This window comes from Silene latifolia, chromosome 4, assembly GCF_048544455.1.
Source record: "Silene latifolia isolate original U9 population chromosome 4, ASM4854445v1, whole genome shotgun sequence".
Lineage (NCBI taxonomy): Eukaryota > Viridiplantae > Streptophyta > Magnoliopsida > Caryophyllales > Caryophyllaceae > Silene > Silene latifolia.
This window is the reverse complement of record NC_133529.1, coordinates 9,523,914-9,551,676: the sequence shown is the minus strand read 5'-3', so window position 1 is coordinate 9,551,676 and position 27,763 is coordinate 9,523,914. Positions and strand designations below refer to the sequence as shown.

At 42.6% G+C, this 27,763-nt stretch overlaps 1 long non-coding RNA gene and 1 other non-coding gene across 2 annotated transcripts in view; both read left to right on the top strand.

The window, feature by feature from the left end:
- The window catches only part of LOC141652851 (uncharacterized), a 199,840-nt gene that overhangs the window by 101,404 nt on the left and 70,673 nt on the right, over positions 1–27,763 (top strand). The window lies entirely within an intron of this gene.
- Positions 8,852–8,958, top strand: LOC141654582 (small nucleolar RNA R71). Its single transcript, XR_012548138.1, has one exon. It is a non-coding gene; the product is annotated as a small nucleolar RNA R71 (small nucleolar RNA).

Below are 27,763 nucleotides of genomic sequence, written 5' to 3'. Positions count from 1 at the left end.
GAGATAGGAGAGTTGAATGAATTGTGTATCAAAGTGATGAGAGAACAGCTCTATTTATAGTAGAAAATAGAGCTGTTACAGGCAAAAAAATGGAGGAAATAAAGGAGACAATAATTCTCCTTAATGAGAGACAAACGGGATTAATGGAAAATAAATCTCCTTAATCACAGAGATTTTATTTGACTGAGATCCGTTATTGGACTCCAAAAACACACACAAGCCAGGCCCAAAAAGATAAGATAAAAGAGGGCCTTTGGCCCGCACCGCAGGTGCTCTACCCAAACCCAAACACGAGCCCGAGCTCGAGCCGGGCCGGGCCGGCGCGCGCGCGCGTGTGTGTGTTGGACCCAAACCCACAAGCCCAACAATCACCACAAAAGCCTCCTTGGTCCAATCTCTTACCCACCATTGGACCAAAGGCAATATAAACACAATACATACTCTTCTCCTTACCGATATGGGAGAGAGTATGAACCAAAAAAAACCAAAAACTTGACTTTTCTTGGAATCACACCAAAAAATCCCCCACTGATGATAAGGAAAAGCTAAAGAGAAGTTTCTGGGCAAGGAAGGACTGTATACTTAAACGTTCAATGTCTTTCGACTTGAATTGACGTATTAGTGAAATGAGGCAACAACTTACTTTCAACAAGAGAATATCTTCCGATTTGAATTCCTTGTCAGTCTTCGGTCAGTGATTCCCCCACAACACATATCATACCTTCAAAGACTGTTTTGTTCCGCGATTTCAAGTGCAACGCTTTTAAAGCCATGCGTTTACCCTGGTTTAGGTGAGTGCTCTAGTGAGAATATTATATTCTTACATAGATGGTGGCTGAACCATCACAACCCCAAAGGTAACTCAAGTGCTTCTCAGTAGAACTTCTCATAAGAGCTATTAAGGACAAAGTCCAACCTCATATAAAAACACAATCCATCAAGTGCGTCTCAAAGCACCACCAAAATTGGCTATGGATATCAAATGCCATAGAAATGAGCTATAGAGTCCATCAAGTATCACACTCAAACTTGATTTAAGGACTTAAGCCCCATTCCCCTCGACATGTAAAGGACTACTCTCCTTGTTAACCCCTTAGTAAGGGGATCGGCAAGTGATGGTATCAAGCTATACCTCGCAAGTGCACGAATGTCGTTGTACACTATTGAGGGTCGATCCCACGAGGAGCTAGGGAGAGTATTAATCGTTTTAAATCTTTGTTTAGCTAAGTCGGCAATATTTGGATGAGGTTTAAAACTAAACAACTAGACTAAACAAAATGAAATGCAAATTAACAAAAGATGATAAATGAGTAAGAGAGGATTAAAGTTGTAATTCAAATAATTAAAAGGCCTAAGATTCGGTTCTCCCACAACAATTCGTAATTCCACATACTAATTCCCTAGGCTAACCGTTTAGGTAAACGGGCAAGGAGGAGATGGCTCTAATTCGCCTAAGACCCCCCTCTCGGGTTCGAAATAGGACACTAGCACTACCCACCAACCCCCCTCTCGGGTTCGAAGGTCGAAATCCCTAACTCAACACTCAACAACCCCAAAAACATGCATATTTCCGAGGAGGTCAAGAACTTGGTCAAGGTCATTAAGTACTCATCGTAATCCGGGTCATCCCACTCCCTCTCTCAAGGGTCGATTTCAAACGCTAGTCTAGAGGCACCCTCCCTCGGTTCTCCCTTTCGGTCTCAACAAAGGTTAGCAATAGGGTCGAATTAAATACCCAACTCACAACCTAACCAACTCTCGTTGGTGGACAAGGGTCACAAGTCGACACTACCCAAAATCAATCCATAAGCCATATCATTCCTCTAAACTACCCTCACCAATTTCCCCAAATAATTAGCCTTTATGAGATTTAATTAGTGAAACTACTCATGTCGGGTCAAACCGAGTCCTAGTAGAAGACTACTCACTAATCATGGTGCTAAGAGCAATAGAAACAACAAAGATGGTATCTTTATGCATAATCATGATGGTAGCACAAATCCTATTACTAATCATGCAACAATCCAACTTAAATTATAAGAAAAGACAATTTAATTCAAGAGACAATGGAGATTAAACTAAAGGCACAAACTTTAACTCAATAAACTCAAAGATTCAATCTTTGAGAGCAACAACAATGGAAAACAAAGATGAGATGAACAAGAGAGAGATTAACATCAATTAAACAACAAGAAGTAGTATTCTAACATGAACAATTAAGATAAAACTTGAAAGAAAAGCAAATGTAAACAAATGAAATTATGAAGAGAAATTATACCAACTCGATAGCAAAGAAAGGAACTTGGATTGAAATATGGAAGGATTCTTCAATTCTCCAAATACAACCCAAAATTACTAATTGTAAACTAATGAAAAGAGAAGAACTTGAATGAACAAAGAAGAATTAAACTAATAATTAAAGAAAGATAACAATTTTTATTGAATAAAGAAGAGAGAAATATGAGGGTTTCTGATATTGAGAGAGAATAAGATGAACTAAATAATTTAAAGGTAGAGTCCCCCTTGTGTAATGAGGTGTAGTTTTATACTAGTACTAGTCTATTAATTAATAATACTAATTAATAATAATAATAATAATAATAATAATAATCTCTAAAGTTCAGCCCACTAAAGTTCACCTAATCAAACATACAAAAAAACGACATCAACCACAAAGGGGAAGGGAATTAAAACAAAACAAAAAGACAAAACCAAAGGGAAAAACGACAAATGGAATCAGAGCAAGGGGCACTGAGCCGGTCCACCGGCCACCGGTCAAGTGACCGTCTGGGAATCCCCTGGAAACTTGGTGAATATTGATGTGTTGTGGGAGCCGGCGGGGTAGGCGGCAGACGGTCAACCGTCTGGGAGAGCAGATTTGATGCAAATGATGTTGGGAGCCGGGTAGCCGGCCACCGGTGACAAGGCCGGCTGGGAGTTCTCTGGAAAATGGAGTCAATTCTTTGCGTATTCCCAGCCGGTTGGGTGTCGGCGGCCGGGTGCCCGGCCGAGGGCCATATGGGTTCAAATTACTCGGATTCGATTCGTGAATGGTTGCGGTTGAATTGAATTGGTTGTTTTGGTTGAGTAAGGAGGTTGTTGATGACGGTGCCGTGAACGGAGGAGGGACCGGTTGTTGTCGCTGCTGCTGTGATTTTTTTGTGTGCAGGTGGAATGGATTTGAAGTGAGTGGTGGTCGAAAATGGCGATGATGAATGGTTGCCGGTTATACTCAGGTTTCGGATTCCGAGTTCATGCTTGATGACGGGAGTAGCCATGGTTGTGCTTGAATTGGTGCGTGACCAAGGTGAGCAGCAATGGTGATGGAAATGGTGGTCAAGTAAAAATGGTGGTTTGCAGGTCAGAGGACGAGATGCAGGGGACTGTGATTGTTGATGACGCATGGTGATGACGGGGGACGAATTGGTGGCTGGTATGGTGATTTAATGGAGGTGTGTTATGGTTGTTGATGATGGTGAAATGTATGATAATGCTGAATTGCAGTTGAATGAAGGAGGGAGGAGGAGTTTGCCAAAAGTCAACCTTTTGACTTTGTCAATTTGACTTCTCACGCTTGATCAATGCAAAACCCGTCTTTATTTGTTTAGCACTCGATTTCCGTCTTTATTATTCCGCCTCACCTGCATATAATATTAATATATTAATAAAATAATAGTAATAAAACTAATATTATAATAACACTACGAGTATACGACCAATTATTATAAATTAGTTAATTAAATGAGCTACTTAGACAATTAAGCACACAAAATCGAGTCGGAATTAGGTATAAATGCGGGGTAAAATACGACTAAAATGCTACTTATCAAATCTCCCCACACTTAAATCTTACTCGTCCTCGAGTAAGCTCATTTAAACTAAACTAAGACCCATAATATAAAAGACTAGGTAAACTAATAATATCCGATGAAAGACAATTAACGGGCCTTCTCCGTCCCTTCAACTCACAACAAAACACAATGAGGTATGTGCTCCCTTGCAAGGCAAGTGGGGGCTTGCGGAAAATTTTGACACATCCATCATTTAAGCACGATTCAACATATAAGATGCATCACAAAAAGTCAAACCGCTTTCCTCATCTAAGCGGCCGTTTTTTTTCTTTCAAAAATCGAACAAAGAGGGTCATTAGTGGAGGATGTCGTCTCCGGGTCTTACCAAGGTGTCGACTCCCTAATTCTAGCTCAAGTAGCCAACATAGACAACACGGGGTGCCTAAGAAACAAATTCTAGGCGGGAAAGAGGAAGTACTTCGCTATACTCCCAAGAATGACACGACACACACAAGATTCGACTCCATATCAAACCTTTGACTAAAAGGAGACCAAAGACCGACTCTCACGGGTTTCACTAGTCACTCAAATGAAAGAACGGGTTGATTTTTGTGACAAAAAGTAACCAAAATCACTCATCTAACTTGACTTGCGAAGCATGCCCGCAATCTAATATGGTACTATATCCAATTTCCGCAAGAGAAATGTCAAATGATGCACATACAAGAGAGACAACCGGGTTGTAATGGGGTTTGGGTTAGGTGAAAAGGGATCGGTGCAAGCACCGTTTTATGACATGTGAGGCTATCGGATCGAGTAGTCGCCACATCTAACCAATTCACTAAACCGTACCAATGCAAAAGAATTCTTCCACAAAATATGGCAAGATTGCCATCTCCAAAAATCATTCAATTCTTTACAAAGCAAGACTCGATTTGCAAATTACCAACCCTTTATTTGGCACAAAAATATACATTCTTTTCTTTTTGTTTTTCATTTCATTTTTCTCTTTTTCTATTTGTTTTTCTTCTTCATTTTTTTTCTTTTCTATTTGGTTTTCTTTTTCATTTTTTTTTCTTTTCTATTTGGTTTTCTTTCTTGCATTTTTCACGACTTGTTCACCTCTTATTAGACAAAAGTAGCCAAAGTTGCATTTCACTCATGTGGCACTAAGATCATACACCTCAAGGTGAGTCAAAATTTCAACCCAAATATACTCCACAAAAGAACCACAATGACGAACTACTCAACAAAGGTGAGATGTTTATGGAATGTAGTTATTTTATTGGCAATTGAAATGACAAGGCTTAGGCACAAATTGGGTAAACAAAAGGGAAGATGATCGAATGGGTGAAAAATAAGCTTATTTGGCTATGAGAGGCTACTTTATTTGAACAAAATTGTCTCAATATGCACATCGACACTTCTACGGAATCAAGGAATGAGCACCATACTTGTGCGTTTTAACATGACATACCACGTAAGGAGAACTACTCTCATAACCTAAACGGGACCGGTTTGATGGACCGGCCATAAGGAGGCTCTATCCTCACATTTTAGTAGCTATATCGGACCTAGGTCAAGTCTCGGGCCTAATACGGTCTCACAAGGTGGTCGCAACTTGGTTGTTAAGCTAGACTTCCGGGTTTTTGTAAGCAAAAACCCTAACATGTGTCATCAAAAGGCACGAGCTATCAAGAGGGAAATGACACGGGCAAAACAAATTATCATCATTGGCAACATGTGCCCTCCACATTTAGACCCTCTATGCAAATATTTACATACGAGATGCAACGTGTATGAAATGCAACTAAACATATGAACAATCTACGTGAATGCAAGAGTGAACACATATATACAATTCTATTCTAGATGCAAACAATATCTAGTCCTAACAACACACGCATATCCAAAACGGTTCCCAAAGGGAACACCCACATCACATATCCCGTCCTCCTCCATGCTAACATTTACAAAAAGAAAAGGAAGGATAAAAGAGAAAGATTGGAAGAATTTTACCAAGCGTCTTCTCCGATGATTCATGTGTTGCCTATCAAAATTGTTAGGACAAATGCAATATATATAATATAAACAATGCAATATTTTTGAAAATTTTCAATTTTTTCAATTTTTAGGCATTTTGTATTTTTCTCAAATTAACAAGCAAATATATACAATTATAAACAATATGCACGAAGTGGATATTTCCCTCCCCACACTTGAGATTTACATTGTCCTCAATGGAACAAAGCATAGGGAGAGAATGAAAAATTAAATAACATATTTTTGTTGGTTTTTTGAATTTTCCAAAATGTAAGAACATGTTTTTGATTTTTTTTTTTTTTGTTTTTTGAATATTTGAAAATAAATAACATGTTTTTGGTATTTTTAAATTTTTCAAGTTTTTAAGATTTTTATGTAATGAATCCCCTCCCCACACTTAAAACATGAAATTGTCCTAAATGGAACAAATGTAGGGGGAGAACAAAAATGCAAGTAAAGTATAAGTAAGGGAAGAGAATACATACAATTTAGTGGTTCTTGAGGGACTCCACCAAACCTCTCATGCAAAATGTTGTTGTTTGAAATTCCAAGTAGCATGATCCATGTCACTCAAGGCACGGAGGAGACGGTCAAATGCTCTATCAAAACCTTCAACTAGACACAAGTAGTGCCAAGCTATAGCAAACCGCACCCGACCTCTCTTCCAACACTTCTTATCATAGTTCCTCTTACCCTCCTTGGCTTCCTTTCTTGGGTTCTTTCGATGGTTAGAACCCTTAAACTTGGAATGGTAGTTAGGTGGTAAGAGGAACGGAATCTCATAAGTTTCACTTGTTGGGTAACTCTCTTCTTGGTCACCAAAGTAAGGAAATTGGTAGGGAATAGTAGGTGGAGGAGTCAACTTCTCAACATTGAGGTTCATGATGTTGTCATTTTTATCCCCATTTTCTTGACTTTCCTCTTGACCCGAACTATTTCCATTAAGAGCCGCTTCCAAGGCATCAATTTGAGCTTCCCAATCACTTGAAGAATTATCCGACCAAGGTGCACCGTCAAAAGAGCTTAAAACAAATGAATCCGGAGAGTTCAAGAAAGATTCAATCTCATCATTAATTTGGTCTTCAAATTCATCTTTTCTTGAGTCATCTTCACCCAAATGTTCTTTAACATCAACTCTCAACACATCATCAACTCCATCCCTCTCCTTGGTTTGACAAACTTCCAATGGGTCCAAATATGAAGGCTCAAGATTATGCTCATTCAAGCAATCCTCCAACACATCCACCCTACAACAAGAGTCACTCATAGAAGGAGATTTCATGGAGTTTTCCAAGGAGAATTCTATCTTGTCATCACCAACTTGAAGAGATAGTTTGCCATTTTTCACATCAATCAAGACACCCCCCGTAGCAAGGCAAGGGCGTCCTAGGATGATTGGAATTTTAGAATCCTCGGGAATATCCATCACATAGAAGTCGCAAGGTATCACAAGCTTTCCCACTTTGAGTGGTACATCTTCCACAAGGCCAATTGGATACCTCACCGATCTATCCGCAAGTTGCAAAGATACTCTTGTAGGTGAAAGTTCAAAACCCTTCAATTTCTTGAAGATATCGAGAGGCATGAGGCTAATACTTGCCCCCAAGTCACACAAGGCTCTCTCAATATGAACGGTCCCAATTGTGCATGGTATGGAAAAATTACCCGGATCTTCAAGCTTTGGTGGCATCTTGTGCAATAGGATGGCACTACATTCTTGTGATAAATTGACCATGGTACTTGGACCCAATGAATTTTTGTTGGAAATCAACTCCTTCAAGAATTTTCCATATGCGGGTATCTCCTTGATGGCATCAATAAAAGGCATGGTGATGTTCACACCTTTCATCATGTGCATGAATTTCCCATACTTTTGCTCAAGCTTTGCTCTTGCCAACCTTTGAGGGAAAGGGATTGGTGGCACATATGGTCTCACAACATGTTGCTTGGGTTCCTCAACAACCTTGGTGGGTTCATTAACTACCATGAGAGTCTCCACAACAACCTCTACAGGATCATCTTCAACCACTTTTGGTGGTTCAACCACAACTTCCGGTTTGCGACTCTTTTTCCTCTTTACGAACACCCGATCTTCCAACTCTCTACCACTCCTCAAATGTATAGCATTAATGGTCTCGGTTTTACCCGGAAATTTTCCATTCGAGGCTTGAAATTGACTTATTTGAGAAGCCAATTGAGAGATTTGATTATCCGTGATTCTTTGGGAGGCTTGCATTTGAGTCCTTAGTTGGTTGATAGAAGATGTGGCCTCCTCTTGCCTTTGGTTGGAATGAGTGATGAATTGGGTTTGAGAATTCATCAATTGCTCTATCATGAGCTCCATGTTTGATTTAGGTTGGTTGGATTGTTGGAGAGGTTGGGAATTTTGTTGAAATAGTGGGTTGGTTGGTTGATTGAGTGGTTGGAATTGTGGTCTTGGTTGAAAGGTGGGATTTTGCTTTTGGGCTTGGAAATTTGGTGTAAATTGTGGATTTTGTTGGAAAGTGGGGTTTTGGGCATTTTGTGAGTCATTGGAAAAATTTGGGTGGGCTCTCACTCCGGGATGGTATTGATTGTTGTTGAATGCTTGCTTTGCCGAACTTGATTCCCACACTCCATTCACTTGCTCCATACAATTACCCTCTCCCATCATCAAAGGACATTCATTTGGTGGATGTCCTTGATCTCCACAAATCTCACAACAATACACTTGAGACCTACTTGATGAAGAGTTTCTAGGGGTGTTACTAGAGTTCAACAAAGCAATTTGTTGCTTGAGTTCTTCTATCAACCCTTTAACCTCAACATTGTTGGCCGACTCAACGGTTGTCTTTCCCTTCCTCTTGTGCCTATCATTATTCCAATGAAAAGTTCGGGAAGCCATTTCCTCAATAAGCTCCTTGGCCGTCTTGTGATCAATTTTATCTAATGCCCCCTTTCCCGAGCCGGAATCTAGGTTCATTTTCATTTCATTGCTCAACCCCTCATAAAAGTTGTTGATCAACTCATCATCTCCAATCCCGTGATGAGGACACAATCTTTGGAGTCCCTTATACCTTTCCCATGCCTCGTAAAGGGTCTCATCATCTCGTTGAGTGAAGCCTTGAAGCTCACTCTTGATCCTTGCGGTTCTTTGTGGTGGGAAGTATTTGTTTAAGAAGGCCTTGGAGATATCATCCCAAGTACTAAGAGAATTGGGCTCACAACTCTTCAACCATTCCTTAGCACTCCCCCTCAAGGAATAAGGAAAGAGCCTAAGGCGGATTGCATCCTCCGACACTCCATTTGCCTTAAACATGTCACAACTATCCAAGAAATCATTAAGGTGTTCATTGGGGTTTCGTTTGTAGCTCCCCTCCGAATTGGTTTCCTTGGACTAGTTGCAACAAAGTAGCCTTCACATCAAAGTTATTTGCTTGTATAGGTGGCTTGACAATACTACGATTCACCACCTTCTTTGGAGCTAACTTGTCTCTCATAGGAACCGCGGCCATTGTTGCTTCTTCGGGAATTCCAAATGAAATCTCAAAGAACTCAAGATTACCCGGTTCTTCTAAAACACCTTCCACTACTCAAGAAAGGGATTAGCAACAAAGAAAGACCTAGTCTAAACTAGAAAAAAACGATTAATATCTAGCCTTTGCTCCCCGGCAACGGCGCCAAAAACTTGATGGTATCAAGCTATACCTCGCAAGTGCACGAATGTCGTTGTACACTATTGAGGGTCGATCCCACGAGGAGCTAGGGAGAGTATTAATCGTTTTAAATCTTTGTTTAGCTAAGTCGGCAATATTTGGATGAGGTTTAAAACTAAACAACTAGACTAAACAAAATGAAATGCAAATTAACAAAAGATGATAAATGAGTAAGAGAGGATTAAAGTTGTAATTCAAATAATTAAAAGGCCTAAGATTCGGTTCTCCCACAACAATTCGTAATTCCACATACTAATTCCCTAGGCTAACCGTTTAGGTAAACGGGCAAGGAGGAGATGGCTCTAATTCGCCTAAGACCCCCCTCTCGGGTTCGAAATAGGACACTAGCACTACCCACCAACCCCCCTCTCGGGTTCGAAGGTCGAAATCCCTAACTCAACACTCAACAACCCCAAAAACATGCATATTTCCGAGGAGGTCAAGAACTTGGTCAAGGTCATTAAGTACTCATCGTAATCCGGGTCATCCCACTCCCTCTCTCAAGGGTCGATTTCAAACGCTAGTCTAGAGGCACCCTCCCTCGGTTCTCCCTTTCGGTCTCAACAAAGGTTAGCAATAGGGTCGAATTCCGGGTACCCAACTCACAACCTAACCAACTCTCGTTGGTGGACAAGGGTCACAAGTCGACACTACCCAAAATCAATCCATAAGCCATATCATTCCTCTAAACTACCCTCACCAATTTCCCCAAATAATTAGCCTTTATGAGATTTAATTAGTGAAACTACTCATGTCGGGTCAAACCGAGTCCTAGTAGAAGACTACTCACTAATCATGGTGCTAAGAGCAATAGAAACAACAAAGATGGTATCTTTATGCATAATCATGATGGTAGCACAAATCCTATTACTAATCATGCAACAATCCAACTTAAATTATAAGAAAAGACAATTTAATTCAAGAGACAATGGAGATTAAACTAAAGGCACAAACTTTAACTCAATAAACTCAAAGATTCAATCTTTGAGAGCAACAACAATGGAAAACAAAGATGAGATGAACAAGAGAGAGATTAACATCAATTAAACAACAAGAAGTAGTATTCTAACATGAACAATTAAGATAAAACTTGAAAGAAAAGCAAATGTAAACAAATGAAATTATGAAGAGAAATTATACCAACTCGATAGCAAAGAAAGGAACTTGGATTGAAATATGGAAGGATTCTTCAATTCTCCAAATACAACCCAAAATTACTAATTGTAAACTAATGAAAAGAGAAGAACTTGAATGAACAAAAGAAGAATTAAACTAATAATTAAAGAAAGATAACAATTTTTTATTGAATAAAGAAGAGAGGAAATATGAGGGTTTTACAATATTGAGAGAGAATAAGATGAACTAGTCTAATTTCTAAGGTAGAGTCCCCTCAGTTGTGTAATGAGGTGTAGTTTTATACTAGTACTAGTCTATTAATTAATAATACTAATTAATAATAATAATAATAATAATAATAATAATAATCTCTAAAGTTCAGCCCACTAAAGTTCACCTAATCAAACATACAAAAAAACGACATCAACCACAAAGGGGAAGGGAATTAAAACAAAACAAAAAGACAAAACCAAAGGGAAAAACGACAAATGGAATCGAGCGAGGGGCACCGAGCCGGTCCACCGCCACCGGTCAAGTGACCGTCTGGGAATCCCCGAAACTTGGTGAATATTGATGTGTTGTGGGAGCCGGGGGTAGGCGGCGGACGGTCAACCGTCTGGGAGAGCGGATTTGATGCAAATGATGTTGGGAGCGGGTAGCCGCCACCGGTGACAAGGCCGGCTGGGAGTTCTCTGGAAAATGGAGTCAATTCTTTGCGTATTCCCAGCCGGTTGGGTGTCGGCGGCGGGTGCCGGCCGAGGGCCATATGGGTTCAAATTACTCGGATTCGATTCGTGAATGGTTGCGGTTGAATTGAATTGGTTGTTTTGGTTGAGTAAGGAGGTTGTTGATGACGGTGCGTGAACGGAGGAGGGACCGGTTGTTGTCATTCTTCTTGTGATTTTTTTGTGTGCGAGTGGAATGGATTTGAAGTGAGTGGTGGTCGAAAATGGCGATGATGAATGGTTGCTTAGGTTATACTCGGGTTTGATTCCGAGTTCATGCTTGATGACGGGAGTAGCCATGGTTGTGCTTGAATTGGTGCGTGACCAAGGTGAGCAGCAATGGTGATGGAAATGGTGGTCAAGTAAAAATGGTGGTTTGCAGGTCGAGGACGAGATGCGGGGGACGTGATTGTTGATGACGATGGTGATGACGGGGACGAATTGGTGGTCAGGTATGGTGATTTAATGGAGGTGTGTTATGGTTGTTGATGATGGTGAAATGTATGATAATGCTGAATTGCAGTTGAATGAAGGAGGGAGGAGGAGTTTGCCAAAAGTCAACCTTTTGACTTTGTCAATTTGACTTCTCACGCTTGATCAATGCAAAACCCGTCTTTATTTGTTTAGCACTCGATTTCCGTCTTTATTATTCCGCCTCACCTGCATATAATATTAATATATTAATAAAATAATAGTAATAAAACTAATATTATAATAACACTACGAGTATACGACCAATTATTATAAATTAGTTAATTAAATGAGCTACTTAGACAATTAAGCACACAAAATCGAGTCGGAATTAGGTATAAATGCGGGGTAAAATACGACTAAAATGCTACTTATCAGCAAGATTACGTTCGGACTTCACATATGATGCGTGTCATTTATATGATGTTTTACATACTGTTTTACACGCATTTCAGAGCTCATTTGTGTAGTTTAAGCTACTATTTCCCCTATTTCCGTCTACTTTCGTGTTTTTGTACATTATTGCAGAAATGTGAAGAATCCAACGGAAATTGACCTAAATCCGTCCCCGAGTATCCTGCATTGCATTTGACGTGAAGAATTCACTTAAGGAACGAGTTTGGTGCGCGTTTCAAGGCCCAAAAGACAAATTCACGAGAAGTTAGAAGTCAAGTGTCAGCTACTTCAATCGATCGACCACATCCTTCAGTCGATCGACCAACCCACGGGATCCAGAAGCTACTGTTCATGTAACACCCCCTCATACCAAGGTGCCTTACCAGGACCACCCTACCATGAAAGTGCGTTACCATCTCGGTTTCCCGAGGTTAGTATATACCAAAGCGTCTGAATTGAGCATTATTATTAAAGTAATGTGAAATGCAAAGTTTACAAGATCCAAAACCAAATACTGTCTAACGAAATACAACTTCAAAGTCTTAACATTAAAAGAAAACTCGCTAAGACTCAGACGGTGATGCTATGACTCGTGGTGGCAAATCTCCCAAGATAATCCCCAAGCTCTCACTAGAAAAACCTGTCAAGCCTGCTCACCATCCCCGAATGGATCACCGCAGATTCCACAAACAACAACGGGGTCAGTATTATGCAACTAACAAGACAAACAAATGCAATAATCGTCTGATCATCACCAACTCCCAATCACCCAAGCTCACATAGTAACCGACTACACACCAAAATGTGTAGCCCTGCCAGATTACCCATCGCAACAGGTAATCCTCACCGCCAGTGGGTGACCGCAGCCGATCCCACCTAGTCCAGCTCCTCAACGAGCGACAACGATCCCTGTCCCTTAATGTGCACATCCCCTCCCGTGGCGGGTTCCACGGAGGGCGAAATAGGGTGTGAAGCCACTCCCGCAAGTGACTCCACCACAATCACAATCACATGACATCACACGGTCATCAATCCCCTCACACCAACACTCACACAAAACCTTCATTCTACGATGATCAATAGACGGCGATAATTACAACAACAAGTCATGTAAAGCACAAGAACCGAGTAGGAAACCCTACCTTAGCAATAAACAATGAGATGCAACACGAACAATCAAAAAGGCTCCTCTACGAAGTCTTCTCCTATACAATGATCATGCAACACGATTACACTTTGTACAATTCCCAAAATCTTCTTCTCATATAAATGTACAGTAACTCACAACAATACAAATAATCATGAAGATAGAACTTACCAACAGTGCAACGAGAACTTATACGCAAGAACCACGACGATTATCCACACAATGACGCTACGAAATGCTCAAGAGGAGGATTAGGGAATGATTTGGGTGTGATTAGGTTAACGTAGAAATGATAACGCTTATGAAATGATATTAGAAACTGACGCGGTTGTATAAAATACCCTAAACATTCCCTAATCAAACCGTCGAAATAACACTCCGCCAAACCGGACACTCGGTCGAGTAAGTGCATACTCGGCCGAGTGTCCAATACTCGGTCGAGTATTCACTATACTCGGCAGAACCAAAATAACACGCACCCAGAGCACTACTCGGCCGAGTAGGCTCTACTCGGTCGAGTAGGCTCCAAAGAGAATCCGTAGTGTTACAATCTTTCCCCCTAAAAAGAACTTCGTCCCGAAGTTCACACTCTACTACACAAGCAAGCACAACACTACGTCACAAGACTATAACAATTACATGAGACAACTCCAAGGAACTATACAAGCATCACAACAAGTTACCCCAAACTCATCTCCCGACTCGAACCAAACAAAGAAAACACAACAAAACACCATCGCGAACATCTCCTACCCCCCTAAAAAGACAACGGTTACGTCCCCGTAACCAAACATACCTAATCAAAAAGGTTAGGAAAACGTTCTCGCATAGCTTCCTCAGGTTCCCATGTGGCTTCCTCCACATTATGATTAGACCAAAGGACCTTGAGTAAGACCGTCTCACCATTCCGGGTCTTACGAATCTTGCGATCAAGAATCTCCTTAGGAATCTCGGCATAGGACAAGGATTCATCAAGTTCGATGTTCTCCATCTCGAGGATATGCGACGGATCACTCACATACTTCCGGAGTTGAGATACATGAAAAACATTGTGCACTCTATCCAAAGCGGGTGGTAAAGCTAACCTGTAGGCTACCTCGCCAACACGGTCCAAAATTTCATAAGGACCTATAAACTTTTGGCTTAGCTTACCCTTTTTCCCAAACCTCATAACACCTCGCATAGATGACACTTTCAAAAGAACCTTGTCACCTACGGCAAACTCAATGTCCTCATGTAAGTCGGCGTAGCTCTTTCCGACGATCTTGAGCTGCTCTCATCTTTTGGCGAATCAACTGGATTTGCTCAACCATATCTTGAACCAATTGTGGCCCTAAAACCACTGCCTCGGAACTATCATCCCAACAAACTGGACTTCGACATTTCCGGCCATACAAAGCTTCAAAAGGTGCCACCCCAATGCTTGTATGATAACTATTATTGTATGAAAACTCGATTAAATCAAGTCTGTCTTCCCAACTGCCCCCAAAGTCCATAACACATGCCCTTAACATGTCTTCTAAGGTCTTGATGGTCCGTTCTGTCTGACCATCGGTTCTGGGGTGAAAAGTCGTACTCATTTTCAACGTTGTACCCATCAACTCTTGCAGCTCTTGCCAAAACTTTGATATGAACCTCGCATCACGATCGTAAACGATATCTTTCGAATACCATGTAACCGAACCACATGCTTTCAGAACCCAATGCCACCGCATCTTAGACCAAGTATCCTTCATGGGGACGAAATGGGCTGATTTGGTTAACCGATCCACAATCACCCAAATCATGTTGTTACCTTGTTGTGACCTAGGTAACCCCACAATGAAGTCCATGGAGATCGACTCCCACTTCCACTCGGGCACTGTCAAAGACTGAATCTTACCCTGGGGTCTCCTTTGTTCACCTTTGACCCTTTGGCAGGTCAAACATCTAGCCACAAACTCAGCTACATCCCTCTTTATGTTCGGCCACCAAAAAGTCTTCTTAAGGTCTCTCAAAGCTTGTCACCACCCGGTGAACTCAATAAGGAGTGCAATGAGCCTCGACAAAATCATTCTCCTTAATTCTCGCATCATCAGAACACACCATCTCCCATCAAAACGAACACTCCCATCTGGATGTATAGAGAACCTGGAAGCTGCTCCACTCTCTACCTTAGACTTCCACTCCTGGATCTTAGGATCAAGCTCTTGCTTGCTTTTGATGTTTTCATACAACTCTGGCTCGATCGTCAAATCCCCGATGGTATTCCCCTCTCGAATCATAAAGATCCCCAACCTAGACATCTCATCTCTCAACTTCAAAGAAGGACATAGCTGTACATAGCGAATGAACGCTCTTCCCCGCTCAATGCATCCGCAACAACATTAGCTTTACCCTCGTGATAGATGATCTCCATATCATAATCTCCAATCAGCTCCATCCACCGCCTCTGTCGCATGTTAAGCTCCTTCTGAGTGTAGATATACTTTAAACTCTTATGATCAGAGAACACCTTAAAAGTTGCGCCATAAAGGTAGTGCCTCCAAATCTTAAGAGCGAACACAACTGCACCCAGCTCCAGATCATGAGTAGGGTAATTCTCCTCATATTGCTTCACCGCCTCGAAGCATAAGTCGTCACTCTCCTCCCCGCATCAAGACACAACCTAGACCGTTCTTTGAAGCGTCGGTATAGACCTCAAAGTTCTCACAACCTCTCCGCAAGGCTAGGATAGAGCCGTGGGTCAAGCGTTCCTTTAAGGTCTGAAACGCCGTTTCACAACTCTCATCCCAAACAAATCTGACTTCCTTCCTCATCAAGGATGTCATAGGCCGCGCTATGGTAGAGAAATCTTTCACAAATATCCTCAGTAGTAGCCGGAAGGCCTAAGAAACTCCGAATCTCAAGAACATTCTTCTACGATTCCCACTTGGTAACGGCCTCAATCTTACTAGGATCCACAGATACCCACTTCTTGGATATTACATGGCCCAGAAAAGCCACTTCCTCTAACCAAAACTCACACTTGGATAACTTGGCATAGAGCCGATTTTTTCTCAAAGTCTCAGAACTATCCTCAAGTGCTCTTCGTGCTCTTCCTTAGTCTTAGAATAAACTAGGATATCGTCGATGAAAACAACCACAAACCTATCCAAAAACGGTGTGAAGATCAGGTTCATCAAATCCATAAAAGTGCCGCCGGCGCATTGTCACCCAAAAGGCATCACCACGTACTCGTAGTGACCATAACGAGATCGGAATGCTCGTTTTAGGAATATCCTCATCCGCTATCCTCGCTTGATGATACCCCGACCTCGATCAATCTTAGAGAACACACCACTCCACTTAGCCGATCGAACAAATCATCAATCCTCGGCAACGGATACTTATTCTTCACTGTGACCCGATTGAGCTCTCTGTAATCAATGCACAGCCTCATACTCCCATCTTTCTTCTTTACAAAAAGAACTGGAGCTCCCCACGGTGACACGCTAGGCCTGATATAACCCTTGCCTAACAACTCATGTATCTGCTTCTTCAACTCGGCCAACTCTTTAGGTGCCATACGATAAGGTGCTTTAGATATAGGACCCGTTCCCTGCTTAAGCTCCACGCTGAAATCGACATCCCTCTTGGGAGGCAAACTCGGTATTTCCTCGGAAAGACATCTTCGAATTCTTTCACCACGGAAATCTCGTGAAGGCGTCGGCGGCTCTACTCAAGATCTCTCACATGACAAAGAATTAAGGGACACTTCTTCCTTAAACATGACTTTAAAGTCATAATCGCTATAAACCTACACTTAGGCTTTACCACAAACCCCGTATAGATACCCTAACACCCTTGGGACCCTTTAAAGACACTCTCTTTTGTCTACAATCTATCCTGGCATCATACTTACCTAGCCAATCCATCCCGACAATCACCTCAAACCCATCCTTAGGAAACTCTAACAGTCTCACTGGTAAATCTACCCCTCCAATCACCATAGATATACCCTTATATAACCCGAGACACGACACGACTCCTCGAAGGTATGAACACATCATCCTTTACAACCTCAAACTTTCCCAAACCCATAGACACAAAGATGACTTTTAGACACAAAAGAATGTGTAGCCCCGGAATCAAACAAAACAAAGGACGGTACATTATTAACAATAAAGGTACCGGTAACTACATGAGCATCATCTTGTGCCTCCTGCTTGTCCATCATGAAGAGCTTTCCACTATTTTTCTGTCCTCCACCCTGAACTGAAGCGTTGGAGGTACTTGGCTTAGCTGCCGAATCCTGGGTGACGCCGTTATTCCGACGCCGGTAAGATCCACCACCACCGCGGTTGTAACCGCCCGGTTACCCCCGTCCACCTCTGTTGCCCCATGAACCTCCCGGTCGGTTTCTAGCAAAACTCAAGGGCCCCGAGAGAAATTTCCTGATCGAGCTCCTGAACCATTGCCGGGCTTGTAGCTCGTGCATTCCCGCCTTTTGTGGCCTATCCCACCACAGTTGAAGCACGTAATGTAACACCCCCATATTCAGAGGAGCCTTAACTAGGCCTTCCTTAGCATATAAGGGCGTTACCATCTCGGTTGCCCGAGGAAAGTAATTATCAAACGTCAATAACAGAACTATTAAGTTATATTACAAGTGATTCAAACCAAAATACGATACAAAGGTACAACTCAAAGACTACTCGCTATGACCATCCTATCTCGTGAAGACTCCTCCCCGCCCGACCTCGCCTATCAACAACATCAACACCTCGCTAAGACCGATCGCTCACCATAAGGGATCACGGCAGACACATAACAAACAAACAACCACACAAGGTCAAGATCGAGACAAGATAAGACAATGGCAACTACAAACAACAATACAAACAATGATATCACCCCAACCGCAATCACAACAATCCAACCAAATCATGCATCGATCGTCCACCGGACCAGATCCCGCCAGATGGGGACCGCACCGTTCCCACCTAAGCCCCGCTCATCATACCGAGCGATAACCCCGTCCATTAATGTGCACATCCCCTTCCGTGGCGGGTTCCACGAAGGGCGAAACTAGGGCGTGAAGCCACTCCCGCAAGTGACCCCACTCAGCCGAGAACGCATCTCGAGAACCATCAACATCGATCACAACCATCACGATACAATAACCATATTAAACAACCAAACACAACACAACCACAATATCCGACACACTAGACCATCTACAGACACTGAGTAGGCGAACCTACCTTTAAGCAACCGCAACCAATCCACGCCTCGACGATAACATATCCAGCAACCAAGCAAAGCCTATAACCACCATACAAATATCTATTACTAACAAGCAAACCCTAACTATAGAGACAAAGGCACGGATGATGATTGTGACATACCTATTAGGGGAAAACTCAGCAAGAGATCGCTACCCGACACCAGTGACGCCCTCCCAAGGTTCAAAGATCTTCAAAAAGGCTTCCATGGAGGTTTTGAGGTGAAGAGAAGGGAAAGGGGCGACTGAAGGATAGGAGGAAAGTGGCGGAAGTGATTTGCGGATTTCACAAAACGCGATATAAAACCCTCAAAAACCCGGTACTCGATCGAGTACTTCAATCTACTCGATCGAGTGGCCCCCTACTCGATCGAGTAACTTAGCTACTCGATCGAGTAGCCTCTACTCTATCGAGTACCACTCTTAACACGCAGCTCAAAACAGTTTTGGCCTACTTTCCTAAGACTACTTCCGCTCCCAAGGTCGGTCAATGATGGTCAAAGGGTCCCTAAAAGGGCGGGTATTACAGTCTTCCCCCCTTAAAAAGAACTTCGTCCCCGAAGTTCACCTCACCCATCTCCCGCTCGAGACACGAGAACAACACGTCCTTACTCATCTTCCCGCTCAACCCATTACTCCCTGGAAATACCATTCCCCCCCCCCCCATGTCATCATCATCACCGTCTACACTAACGCCTATCGATTCCTATTACTGTCATGCAAGCGTTATCACCGTCAACCGTTACTCTATATACCTATGAAACATCAAACTCGCCATGCGAATCACCACCTACGATCACCCGACATACGGTATCGACATACAGTGTCGACTATCAAACTATCGATCAGAACATGTCTCATATCAATTATCATATGGTACAACCAACGCCACCATGTTACTTGGCAACGTGATTCGAGTACGATTTATCACACTATAACTATTTTTCATGACCGTCTCTTGAAACATACAACCCCTTCACTTTAAATAACTAAAGTAATTCGTTATATCGCAGAAATTTTTGTAATTAACGCAAAACATAATACCAACAACATTATAAACAAGCAAAGCATTATTCAAAAACAGCCTTTTTATTTCGCGACATTACTCTTCCCCTCTAAAAAGGAACTTCGTCCCCGAAGTTCACCACCCTAATTTCAACGCATGTCATTTATTATTTGCATCTTAATCAAAAAAGAAAACCATATTATTTGTTGTGGACATTACTCGCTAATTATACACTCGTTAAGTTAGAAATCATACGCAAGTCTCCGGAATAACTAGTTACCGTTGACAACACACGTTAAAATGATCTGCACAAATATAGGCGAAGTTACAACTCCGATAATAGATCGTAATGAGGCGTATGCAATATTAACAAGAAGTTATTACCGCTTCACTAATCGTAACAAGAAATTATTACCGCTTCACTAATTGTAACAAATATGCTTATAAAACTTCAATCATGACTTGTAACATATGAAATTAACGGTTCAAAGGTGTTACTACGTACTCACAACTACTTTAAACATTAAACTCGCAAATATAAAACAATTGAACATTTTTTTAATTTCCAAAAACCCCTGTAACAGTGCTACTCGATCGAGTATGCAGCGATACTCGATCGAGTGCCATGCTACTCGATCGAGTGTCTTGGCTACTCGATCGAGTAGCCCGAGATCAGAATGTTTCCTTTCTTCCTTTCCTGCAGCTACTCGATAGAGTGTGGGGTACTCTGTCGAGTACCTGCAGGTCAAGTACCTTACATAACCCGTCGTAAACCAACATATATCAACATGACTGTCACATAAATTGAGTCGGGATGACGCCCCGACTCTCAATTATCCTGCAAAAGGTTAAAGTAGCAACTCCGGCCTTATGGCCTAACGATACAAGTTCATGAATGAAGTTTCAACTAAAACAACCGAAAGTCTAACCACGCTACCAACAACAACTACTACTAACAATCATGAACGAAGATAGAAACAAGGAGTATCACTCCTTCTGCTGCTGCTGCTGCTCAAACATCACCTCATCATCACCACCACCACCTGAAGTACCTGCTCCTGCTGACCCGATCCCCCCATCCACTCCTGCTCCTGCTCCTGGGCCCACGTACCATGGAGTCAAGCCACCGTAAGGGAAGGACTGAGGTGCCCCCCACGTCGACTGATCCACCCCGTAGGAATGGAAAACCCCTGTGTAGTCCCCAACTCCGCTCCACCAAATCGGATGCGGTCCTCTGGCCCCTATCCCCCGAGTGTACGCCATCTCGTGCATGTTCCGAGTGTCAAGGTAGATGACACTCTCTCCGCTGTAAATCGGATCGCGTCTCCGGGGTGTCGAGGTAAGGGTAGCATGGAAAAGACTGCTGCTGCTGCGGTGCTACTGGCTGTGGCCAAGTCTCCGGGGCCCTCTCCCTCACTCGACGGGGTCCCCTCACCACTCTAGGCCTCTCTGCCGCCTGAACTCCCGCATTCTCGCCCTTCGTCGGCTCCGGCATCTCCTCAAGGATGGTACCGTCGATGAGGTAGGTCTGTAGCTGGCGGGGTCCGTCATCATCCTCCTCCTCCTCGTCATCGGAGTCCACCGTCACTACGGTCGGCTCCAAGGGCTCCGTGGGTGGGAGGTGCTCAGGAGCTGGAATCTTCATCCAACTCATCCCATGCACCCTCCATGCTAGGCTGCCGTCAGCCAAGGTCCTCAACCATTTCAGGTCGAGATAGTATTCACGATCCATGGTAAGCACTGGGGTAGGTAGAGGCACGTACACCGAAGAAGCCTCAAAGGAGGTTAGCTTTTCAGCTAACCGAGTGGCAATAGCACCACAACTCAGGTACCGGGAAGAGGAAGAAGCCATCAAGGCAAGGGCAGCACAAACTATAGAAGGAGCATTAAAGACCACTTTCCTAGCCCGCTCCGGGTTGAGGTACGACATCAAAAGTAAGACCTCGTGGTTATTCAATTTACTGATATCCTTTCGGTCATAGAGGAGGTTCGAAAGAGAACGGAGAAAGACCCTCAAGGTAATATGCTGAACATCATTAATCAGCATGTTGCTCGAGGTGGGAGCTTGCTTTCCATCAAGCAAGGCATTAGGCGTGACGCCGCACTCAGCTGGAATGTCGGTAAAGGAGTCCTTGAGAGGCTTGGCCAACCCAAGGTGAGAGGCAAACAGTCCATAGTCAACAGTAAAACTGGTATTCATCAATCTAAACTGACAAATACTACTGGTCATAGTTAAAAGAGCTCATGAACTCTAGGGTAAGAAAAGGGTAAGTGTGCTTCCTCAGCCTGTACAAACCCGTAAACCCCAAGGTCTCGAAAATGTGACGGACATCCGTCTCTATCTCCAACTCCTCTAATACACTGGTGTCTATACACTTTGTAGGTCTCAATTTGCGTTTTTGTAAGGCTACAAAACGCTCCCTTTGCTTGAAGTCAACAAAAACAATCAGAAGGTATTCGGGGATCGGGTACCACAGTCCACTTCCTTCCCCTAACTCGGGTGGGTTACCCTCCCCGTTTACTTTGGCGGGTTCCAAGGTTCAGTCTCGGCATCTGCTTTAGATATAAGGTCAAACAATTTGTATAAAACATGTAGGCATATACTTCATACAATTTGAGTTCTATATACTTAGCAAGTTCACTAACTCATCAACCAGTTCAATATTTGAAGCAAATAAATCATGCCATTAAACTTAGATGCTCAGCTAGGTCCACACATGTCATCAATAGTTTCCTCAATTTTAACATATAGTCTCAGTTCGTAGCCACTTATAAACCGCAATTATGAAAATTTGGCATGTGAACACATATACTCAGCGATTCGAATATCCTAGCATGCTTCTAAAGGTCGTTCCATTTACATTGCTAATTACATGTTACTAATTCAAGAGAAAGAATAATTTATGGCATATCATCGTCACTTTCATATTATGTTCAACAACTCAACTAAAATTTTCAGTTGGTCTTTACAGCTGAGACAATTTTGGCATATTTTCATCAAGCATCGTTTCTATTACTATATTGAAGTTCAACTCATGCCTGTACTGTCAATCACAACATCAATTTTTCAGTTATAAATCACGAATTTCCATTTAAGGCACTTTTAAGACGGAGTTCTAAGGCAACTTTCTAAAGGTAAAATCATCAAAATCTATCCTCCAACATGATATAAACAATACTTAAGGCTCAATTCTTCCATCTAACCATTGTAAAACAACCAAAAATCGATTTCAATTTTGGAAACCCTAGAAATTTCGAGTTCACCTTTGCAATTTCTAATCAAATTTACAGCAATTAACCACCAACAAACATGGAAAGAAGGCATGTGAATCATGTTTCAACAATTAAAAGCACCAAATTGGTCATTATCATCGAAAATTTCAGATTGTTTTACTTTCCTAGCACATTCAAAGCAATAAACCATGTACATTAGGAAGAATAGCATACCTTGATTGATGAACAAAGTAGAGAAACGAAATTAAACTAAGAAATCAACCCCAAGAATCACTACTAACCCAAGAGGAAGAGAGGATTTGAGAGGAAATAAGGAATTGAGGGTGATTTAGGTGTAGGTGTGTCGAAATATAGAGGAATAAGAGGAAGAAATAGAAGGATGAAGGGTTTTAAGAAAACCCGTAGGAATTACTGCACAGTAACCTACTCGATCGAGTGCCTGGGGTACTCGATCGAGTACCACCCTACTCGATCGAGTAGGGGCTAAATCGTCGAGTATCTGCAGGAAATTTTCCAAATCCCGACGTTATCGCCTCCTAACTAGATCGAGTGAGGTCTACTCGGTCTAGTAAGCACTCGCACCCGGTCAAGTAGAGTTAAGTACTCGGTCCGAACACTAAGTAACTCGAAGATACCTGCAAAACAACGCCGCGTGTCGATTCCAAACTAAGTTCGGGATTCGACACTAATTATCAAGTTCATTCACGCATTACTATTATTAACAAAGCCTACCATATTGTCAAACAAATGAAGTTTATTCCACTTACACTACACCCATTACCCTACTCGGTTTACCTGCTACCGAATCTTCCATAAACATAATCACGTCATCGTATTACATTTAAGCTTACTTTATATATTACTACTAAATTGAAACCTTTAAATTAACATTAGTTCATCCTTTCGTTTGACATGTAATTGCATAATTTTCATAATAAATCAATCTATCACTTCTCGCATAAATGCATACTTTTAAACAACTTATTCGATCATGTCTTACATTCTATCATAAGCAATTCACCTTGCACGAATCAAACATTACGCAGCGGAAAAAATTTTCGACCATCTTATAAGGCAATAACGCCTTGCCATATGCTATGTCTCGAATTATAACTCACTATACTATAATTATCTTCATAACATTTACATAAACTTTCGTCACATGTCTCATAACCATCATATAAGTTCACTAATCATCCAAAGAACCTCACTAATCTCATTGACAATTACCATACACGGTCTAATATATCACTAATACACCCCTATCAATTCTAACAAAGACCTAACCGGAGGTAGCTCCGGCACAATGAACATACATAGCACACATAGACACACGGACTCCACATTCCCATCCCATGTGACTGGCTTAAGTGTCATGGGGCCAAGATTTTGAAATGAGGGCGCCTACTCACCCAAAACCTTGCATCAGCTGGGCTCCCATTACACATACACCAGGTTCATTTTATTAGACTCCCTACGTTCATTACGTTCATTTGTTACAGGTTCCAAAATCGTCGCTCTGATACCACTTTGTAACACCCCCATATTCAGAGGAGCCTTAACTAGGCCTTCCTTAGCATATAAGGGCGTTACCATCTCGGTTGCCCGAGGAAAGTAATTATCAAACGTCAATAACAGAACTATTAAGTTATATTACAAGTGATTCAAACCAAAATACGATACAAAGGTACAACTCAAAGACTACTCGCTATGACCATCCTATCTCGTGAAGACTCCTCCCCCCGCCTCGGACCTCGCCTATCAACAACATCAACACCCGCTAAGACCGATCAAGCCACCATAAGGGATCACGGCGGACACATAACAAACAAACAACCACACAAGGTCGATCGAGACAAGATAAGACAATGGCAACTACAAACAACAATACAAACAATGATATCAGTCCCAACCGCAATCACAACAATCCAACCAAATCATGCCATCGATCGTCCCACCGATCCTGCCCGCTGGGGGGACCGCACCGTTCCCACCTAAGCCCCGCTCATCATACCGAGCGATAACCCTGTCCATTAATGTGCACATCCCCTTCCGTGGCGGGTTCCACGAAGGGCGAAACTAGGGCGTGAAGCCACTCCCGCAAGTGACCCCACTCAGCCGAGAACGCATCTCGAGAACCATCAACATCGATCACAACCATCACGATACAATAACCATAGCAAACAACCAAACACAACACAGCCACAATATCCGACACACTAGACCATCTACAGACACTGAGTAGGCGAACCTACCTTTAAGCAACCGCAACCAATCCACGCCGACAGATAACATATCCAGCGACCAAGCAAAGCCTATAACCACCATACAAATATCTATTACTAACAAGCAAACCCTAACTATAGAGACAAAGGCACGGATGATGATTGTGACATACCTATTAGGGGAAAACTCAGCAAGAGATCGCTACCCGACACCAGTGACGCCCTCCCAAGGTTCAAAGATCTTCAAAAAGGCTTCCATGGAGGTTTTGAGGTGAAGATAAGGGAAAGGGGCGACTGAAGGATAGGAGGAAAGTGGCGGAAGTGATTTGCGGATTTCACAAAACGCAATATAAAACCCTCGCTGAAAACCCGGTACTCGATCGAGTACCCAATCTACTCGATCGAGTGGCCCCCTACTCGATCGAGTACCCTAGCTACTCGATCGAGTAGCCTCTACTCTATCGAGTACCACTCTTAACACGCAGCTCAAACAGGTTTTGGCCTACTTTCCTAAGACTACTTCCGCTCCCAAGGTCGGTCAATGATGGTCAAAGGGTCCCTAAATGGGCGGGTATTATACGTAAGGTTGGTGTTGTCACTTACAGCCCGACCTCCATTCTTTCCCCAGCCACGAGAACCTCCAGAGAAACCGGCTCCACTAGAAAAAGCCTTGGCATGGTTGAAATTCCCTTTCTTGTTGGTTGGCTGATTGTTGTTCCCACTATCAGCCTTCCTCTTTTATGTGATCCTCTCCTCGATCTCCCTTGAGAGATCCACCATTCTCTCAGCTTGACCCGCTCTCAAATACACTTCTTTGAGGTCAGTAGCAACCCCAGCCGGCATACGACTCACGATCTTAGCAGACAAACCCCTCTCAAAACGGAGAGCCAAACCTCTTTGCCCGAGCTGCATATCTTCCACATAACGAGATAGCTCCAAAAACCGATGATAGTAATCAGTGACTGTCATCTCCTCAGACATGGTGAAAGAATCAAAGTCGGATCTCATCTTGTGTCGGATATGCTCCGGCACACACTGCTCTCTCATAGAACTCTTCAACCCAGACCACGAAATAGCCCCTTCCGCCTGGTAGTAAGCTCTAGCATCATCCTTGACATTCTGCCACCAAACTGCCGCTTCTCCTCTTAGGTAGTACACTACCTGCTCCACAATCATATCCTCGGGGCACTTAACCATTTCCATGAGAGCTTCAATCTCACGGTGCCACTTCTCGAGCAGCTTGGGTTCACCTACCCCGTCATAGGTGGGAGGGTGGAAACGAGCAATGTTGATGTTAAGCTGGGTTGCATCCATCACCTTCTCGTTCCCTTTTCCCACATTTTTGAGAGCTTCAAGAAGAGCCTCTTGTTGCTCAATCATGCGAGCAACCTCATCAAGAGTCATCTCTGAAGCTTGGATCTGCGCGGGAGTTCTTTTGGGCGGCATTTTGAGCTGATAAGAATGAAAGAAACGTAAACACATGCTCAAAATCTAACACTCTTCCGCCATAAGAACACTCGGCCGAGTATACATCATACTCGGTCGAGTAAAGCTAACTCGGTCGAGTATCCTCCCAGATACTCGGTCGAGTATCGACTCCAGAGACAAACGTCAAAACACAAAAACAACACTCGGTCGAGTATACACTCATACTCGGTCGAGTTATCACAAACAGTAGCGATTGCTACTTTCAATCAAACAACACTCGGTCGAGTTATCGGCTACTCGGTCGAGTACTCTATACTCGGTCGAGTACCTGCCCTGCTCGGCCGAGTTACGCTATAAATAGGTTTACAGATTACGATTCCCCTATCATGCTCACTATTCCCGCAGCAAATACGTAAGGACTTAAAAACCATGTTATAATCACGTCAGCATGCAATGCATATATCAAAACTTTAATACCGTATTGTAACCATATCAGCATCCAATTTGCACATATACTAAATCCAACCTTGAAATCACAACCCGTTTCATCGACCACTCCTCCCATCACAACAATTAAGAACTTCAACACACATATATGCAACTATCGACTTTTACTAGCATACATATTCACATACGTACACATACTAAGCCTAGTTCTCATCACACTCCCCCATGTTACCGGCTCGAGTCGATGAGGGCCAATGTGCGACTCCAGGACGTCTCCCGAGTCTCTGCGGTAGCTCCAAACAACTCTCCCGGGTTCATTTTATTTAGACTCCCTAAGTTCATTACATTCATTTTTTTAGGTGCCTAATCTTCTTGGCTCGATACCACTTTGTAACACCCCCTCATACCAAGGTGCCTTACCAGGACCACCCTACCATGAAAGTGCGTTACCATCTCGGTTTCCCGAGGTTAGTATATACCAAAGCGTCTGAATTGAGCATTATTATTAAAGTAATGTGAAATGCAAAGTTTACAAGATCCAAAACCAAATATTGTCTAACGAAATACAACTTCAAAGTCTTAACATTAAAAGAAAACTCGCTAAGACTCGTACGGTGATACTATGACTCGTGGTGGCAAATCTCCCAAGATAATCCCCAAGCTCTCACTAGCAAAACCTGTCAAGCCCGCTCACCATCCCCGAATGGATCACCGCAGATTCCACAAACAACAACGGGGTCGATGTTATGCAACTAACAAGACAAACAAATGCAATAATCGTATGATCATCACCA